This window comes from Dromiciops gliroides, chromosome 2 (genome assembly GCF_019393635.1).
Source record: "Dromiciops gliroides isolate mDroGli1 chromosome 2, mDroGli1.pri, whole genome shotgun sequence".
Classification (NCBI taxonomy): Eukaryota; Metazoa; Chordata; class Mammalia; order Microbiotheria; family Microbiotheriidae; genus Dromiciops; species Dromiciops gliroides.
In genome coordinates this window covers 201,852,187-201,860,558 of record NC_057862.1, presented here as the reverse complement: position 1 = coordinate 201,860,558, position 8,372 = coordinate 201,852,187, and the positions used below count along the sequence as shown (strand labels likewise).

Below are 8,372 nucleotides of genomic sequence, written 5' to 3'. Positions count from 1 at the left end.
CTTCATGGAAGCAATGGTATGGGCTGATTGACTACTCGTGGTCTTTCCCAAACAGGTGATTCTATTTGCTTTTCCTTGGACAACCTTGAAATTCTGAACTACATTTTTCTAATGTATAAACTACACCTTGAGAATGGGTATTTTAAGAAGCCACAGTAATTCTTTGGGGCCCAGAGTAGGGTCTTTTGGGTCCAGTGACCAGCATTAGAGATTCAGAGGAGCCAATGAGGAACTATCTTGTCATACAGACGTATTCTGTGGTTAGACTCTTGGTAACCTTGACTCAACAAATTATTTGCCCAATGCATTTCATAGCCTAGAAAATTAAGGTAGTTTCTGTGTTACCAGCTAATTCATGGGATTTCATTTATATATTGAGGAATTAATTCATGGCTTCTTGTTTCTAGACTCATATTCTGAGATTGCATTAAAAAAGTCATAGATCATAGACTTTCAGAGTTGGAAAGAAATTCAGAGGTCATCTAGCTTAGTGACATCAAACTCAAATAGAAACTGATCCCTGAAGTCATCATTCTGACATAGAAAACCACAAATTCACATTATCCATATTGTACTGTACTTTTATTTATTTTGTTAAATGTTTCCTAATTACATTTAATCTGGATCAGGTTTAAGAGTTTGGGGTTTGAAACCTTTGAACTAATCCACCTGAACAATAAATCTTCCACATACTACTTAAATATCCTAGATAGATTGCAATGTCTCTGAACCTGAGTTTTTTCTTCTGTAAAATAGTGTCAACATCTTCCCTTATCTACCAGCTGTTAGAGCTCTCTCCTTCAAATTACCCTAGATTATATGTATTTTCATACATGTTGTATCCCTCCAGTAGAAAATAAGTTCATCAAGGGCACAGCCTGTTTTATTTTTACCTTCTGTTACTCACTAAGATGTAGGGATTATTTAATGAGATATCATGGGTAAAAGCACTTTATGTATTGTAAGGATTATTAAGGATTTACTAAACCCTAATGGTATCCCCAATTAATCTCAAATTATAATTGCACTCAAATTTTTCAAGACTACATCAATTGTATAAAGTCAGGTACACCTATATACTTTATTAATCTCTAACAATTATCAAGCATTTGTTATTAATAATCGTTGCTGTTTTTCACTCAATTTAGTTGTGTCCAACTCTTCATGACCCCATTGGGAGTTTTCTTGGCAAAGATACTGGAGTGGTTTGCCATTTTCTTCTTCAGTTCATTTTACAGAGAAGGAAACTGAGGCAAACAGGATTAAGTGACTTGTCCAGGGTCACACAGCTAGTAACTGAGACAAAATTTAAACTCAGATTCATCTTCTTGACTGGCATTCTATCCACTGTGCCACCTGGCCACCCTATTAGTATTAAGAAGTAATAAAGAGTACAGGTATATCAAATTTTATACAACTAATAATTCTTTAAGATACATGTATATGTGTAAATTGATAGACTCATTACCATCATGAAATTTAAATGTAGATTTATATTTTACATACAATGCTGTTAGTCTTGTTATACTCTATAAAATAATAACAAAAACAGTTTTACCTTCTCCACCAACAAATTAGAGCCATTTTGGAGAATATGCATTTATCTGGGATTTTACAAACATCTCGGCTGATCTTCACAACTGTCTTGTGAGGTGTGGGTAGTTCAGGAAGTATTATCCCCATTTTACAAATAAGACAACTGAGATTCAAAGAAGTTAAGGGACATGCTCAGGATCACAGAATCCTTGGGTAGAAAAACTTGGATATCTATCTCCATTCTATCACATGACCTACCAAATTTCAAAGTATTTCCATTTGTCAGGGAAGCTCTATGACTGTGAATAAAGATAAAATTTTAAGTGTAGCAGTTGGGAGTAACCCCTACTCACACATATGTTCTCCAAGACAAGGTACCCCATAGGCTAGATAGTCCATAGATCTCATGGACTCAGATGATGTTCTGTGTTGGTTTTTTTCTACTAGTCATCTAGAGAACATGATTAGCTCAAAGCAGAAACAATTCATGAAATAATGCAGTAAAAAAAATTTACAAAGCATTCCCCCCATAAAACTGGGAAAAACTTTCCCACAAGCACATATCATCGACAGGAACAGCGAGCATACTCAGGGAACATGTGTGTTAAAAGTCAATCGACATGGGGCAGCTAGGTGGTACAGTGGATAAAGCACCAGCCCGGGATTCAGGAGTACCTGAGTTCAAATCCAGCCTCAGACACTTGACACTTACTAGCTGTGTGACCCTGGGCAAGTCACTTAACCCCCATTGCCCCACAAAAAAAGAAAAAGAAAAGAAAAAGTCAATCGACCTTTTTTTTCCTCCATCTGGGAGCCTTGGAGGCCTCCTGAAAACAGGACTTGTAGAACAGCAAAATGTCTAGAAGACTGTGGTCCAAGGCCATTTTTGCTGGCTACAAGCGAGGCCTGAAAAACCAGAGGGAACATACAGCTCTTTTGAAAATTGAAGGCGTCTATCTATGCTCAGGATGAAACTAAATTCGATTTGGGCAAGAGATGTGCTTATGTATACAAGGCAAAAAACAACACAGTGACTCCTTTTGTGAAACCCAACAGAACAAGAGTGATCTGGGAGAAAGTTACTTGGGCTCATGGTAATAGTGGAATGGTTCAGGCCAAGTTCAGAAGTAATCTTCCTGCCAAGGCCATTGAACACAGGATCCAAGTGATGCTGTATCCCTCAAGGATCTAGAATATGAATACTGATTGAATAAAATTACACATTTTTTGCAAATGTAAAAAAAAAAAAAAGTCAATCGAGGGGCAGCTAGGTGGCGCAGTGAATAGAGCACCGGCCCTGGATTCAGGAGGACCTGAGTTCAAATCTGGTCTCAGACACTTGACACTTACTAGCTGTGTGACCCTGGACAAGTCACTTAACCCTCATTGCCCCGCCAAAAAAAAAAAAAGTCAATCGACATGAAGGGCATGCCCATGCAGGAAACATGTATGGTCAGGGCATATGCTTGTAGGGACACACACATAAGGACCAATTGTGGCCAGAGTGCACACATGGAGAAGAACCCCAGTGGAGAAAATGCGATACTTGGGTATATGCATGAAGAAGTCCTCCTTTATATAAACAAGAATATACTATAAGTCTTGATAAAATTTCTTACTAGTCCTGATGCTTGCCATGCCCCTACTCTCTCTTTTTTTTTTTTTTGGAGGCAATTGGGGTTAAGTGACTTGCCCAGGGTCACACAGCTAGTAAGTGTCAAGTATCTGAGGCCAGATTTGAACTCAGTTCCTCCTGAACCCAGGGCTGGTGCTCTATCCACTGCGCCACCTAGCTGCCCTTTGCCATGCCCCTAAATATAAAGTTTGAAGACAGAGAGGAGAAAGTAACAAAACCTATTTGGTCTCTGACCCAACAAATTATTTGCCAATGCACTCTATAGCCTAGAAAATTCATGTAGCTTCTGGATTGCCAGCTAACTCATAGGATGTCATTTATGTACTGGACAATTCATAGATTATAATTTCTAGACTCATATTCTGAAATTGCATTTAAAAAATCATAGATCATAAACTCTCAGAGTTGAAAAGAACATCAGAGATCATCTAGGCTAGTGGTACCAATCTCAAAAAGAAAAACAACCCCTGAGGCCAGCATCGTAATATGTGGACTGGTGTCATTGGAAGATCGTTGGACTTAGAATGAAAAGATCTTGGTTCCTCATCTTTAAAATGAGAGGTAAAGAGTGTCTGGTCTTTTAGGTACCTTCTTACACTAAAATCATACATGCCTGAAGCTTTGATTTTATCCCCAGACAGATCTGGATCACAACATTTCTCAAATACACCCCCTTCTCTCCTCTGATACTACCACCATCTTGGCACAGCCCCTCATGTTGGACCTATTGCAGTAGTCTTCTGGTTGGTCTCCCCTCCTCAAGTCTCTCCCCACTCCAGTCCACCCTCCATTCTACCAATGAAGTGAACTTCCAAAGGCACAGCTCTGACCATGTCACTTCCCTACCTAAAAGACTCCAGTGTCTCCCTATTGTTTCTAAGATCCTTTGTTTGTCTTTTTTTTTTTTTTTTTTTTTTTTTTTGCGGAGCAATGAGGGTTAAGTGACTTGCCCAGGGTCACATAGCTAGTAAGTGTCAAGTGTCTGGGGCCAGATTTGAACTCAGTTCCTCCTGAATCCAGGGCCGGTGCTTTATCCACTGAGCCACCTAGCTGCCCCCTTTGTCTTCTAAAGCCCTTCCTGATCTTATACAATTCTTCCTGTTCATTCTTCACATACTCAACCATTCATCAACAGAGCATTTCAGGGGCAGCTAGGTGGCGCAGTGGATAGAGCACCGGCCCTGGAGTCAGGAGTACCTGAGTTCAAATCCGGCCTCAGACACTTAACACTTACTAGCTGTGTGACCCTGGGCAAGTCACTTAACCCCAATTGCCTCACTAAAAAACCAAAAAACAAAAAACAGAGCATTTCACTGTTCTTCACACAGCCAATTCATGTCCTGACTTCATACATTTTCACTGGCTGTCTCACATGCCTGGAAAGCTTTCCCTTCTCATCTCTGCTTCCTGTCTTCCCTGGCTTTCTTTGATTCTCAACCAAAACCCCACCTTCTGCAAGAAGCCTTAACTAGTCCTCCTTAATATGAGTACCTTCCCTCTGAGACTGCTTCCAATACACCCTATATCTTGTATGTACATCATTGTTTGCATATTGTCTCCCCCATTCAACTGTGAGCTCTAGGAGGGCAGGATCTGTTTTAGTCTTCCTTTGTATCCCTAGTACTTAATAAATGTTTGTTGATGTGACTTGCAGATCTAGCATTGAATTTTCAGTCAAATGATCTGGGTTCAAATTCCAGGTTTAGGAATTGTGGCACTCCATCTGTAAAATGGAAATAATATCTGCCCTGACTAGCTCATAGAACTATGATTAGGGAGGCAGCTATGTGGCGCAGTGGATAAAGCACCAGCCCTGGATTCAGGACGACTTGAGTACAAATCTGGCCTCAGACACTTGACACTAGCTGTGTGACCCTGGGCAAGTCAAAGTCACTTAACCTTCACTGTCCTGCAAAAAAAAAAAAAGAATTATGATTAGGATTAAGTAAGATAACATGTAAAGAGCCTCATAAACTATAAAATGCTGCATAAGTACTATTAATATTATCATTCATGATCATACACTCAGAAGAATTTACTTGAATTGTCTGGTAGTGTCTGGCATATATTTTCATTTGTAATCCTTCCCTGATGTGCTTTTGACTTAGATAAATGAGTGCATTTACTATGAGTATTCAGTGTGGAACTAGAATTTGGTGGGAACGGAGTCAAACTATGTAGCTTTGGGAACTCTTTCCCCATTAAAAGATAGAAATCAGAAGCATAGCTTGAACCTAAAAAAAATATTTGCCATGGAGTAACAACAAGAGAACAGATAGATATAATTGGAGGTCAGTACTCTTTCTCTGAGGAAAAGAGAATAGTAGCCAGCCCATAACTCCTGATCTTCTCCTGGCAGGAACAAAAGTCTTCGCTGGAGAAGAGTGGGCAAAGGATAATCTCGAGATGCCTATTCATGGATGTGCTGAAGCCAGCTCTAACCAGAGCCCATTGTTAAAGTTTCATTAAGAGAATTTCCACCTCAGAAATCAGCAAAATGCTACAAATAAAGGCTTGGTTATTGTTTTGTTGATAGTCTAAGCTTAAGTGAGTTGTGGCTACATTTTTTTTCTAAGAGATGTGGATGTTAAACATTTATCAGCACATCACTGTATCTATTCATACTTCCCTGTGAGGCACATTTAGACTCACCCATACAAACACATATAACCTATCTGGGCAAGAAAACACACTACACCACACTTTCACACATACCCTGGGCCACGTCACTCCTCTGTTTGAAATTCTTCAGTGGTTCCTTCTTGCTTATGGAGAAAGGTTCAAATCCCATTTCCTGACATTAAAGGTCTCTATCACCTGGTACCACCCCACCTTTCCAATCTTACCTCATTTTGCCTCTCCTTCATTTGCTCTATACTATAGTCACACTACACCCCTCTCTGCCATTCACACTCCCATGTTCTCAGACCATTCTCCTCATTCACAGAAAATCCTCTCTTCCCTTCTTTGCTTGCTAAATTCCTACCTAGACTTTAAAACCCAACTGAGATACCTCACCTACAGGAAGGTTCCCCAGTCCTCATAGTGAGGAACAACCCTCTCCCCCAGACCTCACATCACCTTTTGTCTGGGGACTCTACAACAGACTTATCACATAGCATCTTGGTTTGTAACTCTACAATGGCAGCTAGGTGGTTCAGTGGTTACAAGATTGAGCATAGAGTCCGAAAGACCTAAATTCAAATCCAGCCTTGGATATTTGTTAGCTAGCAGGGTGACCCCAGGCAAATCATTTAACCCATTTGCCTCAGTTTTCTCATCTGTAAAATTGGAATAATAATAAAACCTCCCTAACTGGATTGTTCTCATCCCAAATGAGATAATAATGGTAATGTTCTTAGTACAATGCCTGGCACAGACTAAGTGCTACATAAATGTTAGCTACTGGATTATTATTATTATTATTATTATTATTATTATTATTATTATTATTATTATTATTATTATTATTATTGGTGGTAGTCAGTTGTGATCAACTCTTGGTGACCCCATTGGGGGTTTTCTTGGCAAAGATACCAGAGTGGTTTGCAATTTCATTCTCTAGTTCATTTTACAGATGAAGAAACTGAGGCAAATAGGGGTAAGTGACTTGCCCAGGGTCACACAGCTAGAAAGTGTCAGAAGCCAGATTTGAGCTCAGGAAGATGAGTCTTTCTGACTCCAGGTTCAGCACACTATCCACTTTGCCACCTAGCTACCCCCATTATATACAATGGACTTATCAACTAAAAAATCCCACTCCCACCTTCTGCGAGAAAGTGCAGATTGTAGTAATTGAGACTATATTAGTGTTTCTTATCTCTACTATATTGTAATCTCATGGAGTACATGTAATAGAATAGTCCTCTGTACACAGTGGGTGCTTCTTATTAAGTGCTTGTGGGAACATATGATATCGTGTTATGTTGTATCGTATCACTTGTCCCATTCCCCTTGTTGGCCCACTTCTTTCTTTCTGGCAAATCTGTTCAACATTCACCTAGAATGCATCTTATGTCTCATTTCTCCAAACTCCCCCCATCATCATTCAAGCAATACCTGAAACACAAGCTCTCCTCAGAGCCTGCCCTTACTAATTAATAGAGCAATGGTGATTTCTCCCTGAAAAGGAGTCTTTCTTTCATTCACCACGTCACTAAATGAATCAACCTCTTTCTTAGCCTTCGGATTTTAAAACATGCACTACATTTATGCTTTTAATGCCTCTGCCTATAACAGTGCTGGCTGTTATGAATTGTGTCTAGAAAGAGGGTTAGTTTCTCTTTAAGGAGCTTTGTATTAATAATAATAGATGAAATTTGTAAATTGCTTTAGGCCTAATGAAGCACTTTGCATATATTATTATATTTAATCCTCCCAACAACTCTTTTTTGTTTGTTTGTTTGTTTGTTTTTTGAGTGAGGCAATTGGGGTTAAATGACTTGCCCAGGGTCACACAGCTAGTAAGTGTCAAGTGTCTGAGGCCGGATTTGAACTCAGGTCCTCCTGACTCCAGGGCTGATGCTCTATCTACTGCACCACCTAGCTGCCCCCCAACAACTCTTAAGATAGGTATTCTACATATTGTCAGCCCCATTCTATAAATAAGGAACCGAGGCTCAAAAAAAAGCAATGGTTATCAAATTAGTGAGTGGTCAAGGTCTTTTTCTTTTAACCCCAACATGTTTTTCAGTGTTCCTTGCTGTCTCCCACTCAACTAACAGCTTCATACAAACAAAAAAGTTAATAAATGCAGTTTTGATCTTGATTACTATTTTGTTTCTGACCTCTTTGGGAAATTGATCATATTGGGAGTGAGATATCCCAGCTCAACTGAGAGAGAGTCCCAGATCTTACCCAAGGAGAAACTCCCCAAAGTCTCTTGTGTAGTAAACTAAAGCTAGAGACATGATTAAGGTGCCAGTTCATTTATATATAAGTTTCTTCCCAAAGTCTTTCTTTCCCTTCAGGGACCTGAAGAGCCTAGAATGACATGGTTTATCTCTCAAAACTAGGAGCCAGAAGATTGAGATATCTCTTCTTTCAAGATCTCACAAACCCTAACTCTTCTTTCTTTGATATCTTTTGGATATCTTTGGTATCACCTGATCAAAAAGTCTACAAAATTTAGTTCTTTGTAGGGCATGGTTCCACATTGCTTTCCAGAATAGCTAGATTAATTCCCATTCCACCAACAGTA

The 8,372-nt window shown here is 39.4% G+C and overlaps 1 pseudogene; it reads left to right on the top strand.

Annotated features, from left to right (window-relative positions):
• The first annotated feature begins 2,391 nt into the window (after positions 1 to 2,391).
• Positions 2,392 to 2,787, top strand: LOC122744106 (annotated as a pseudogene).
• Positions 2,788 to 8,372: the final 5,585 nt, after the last annotated feature.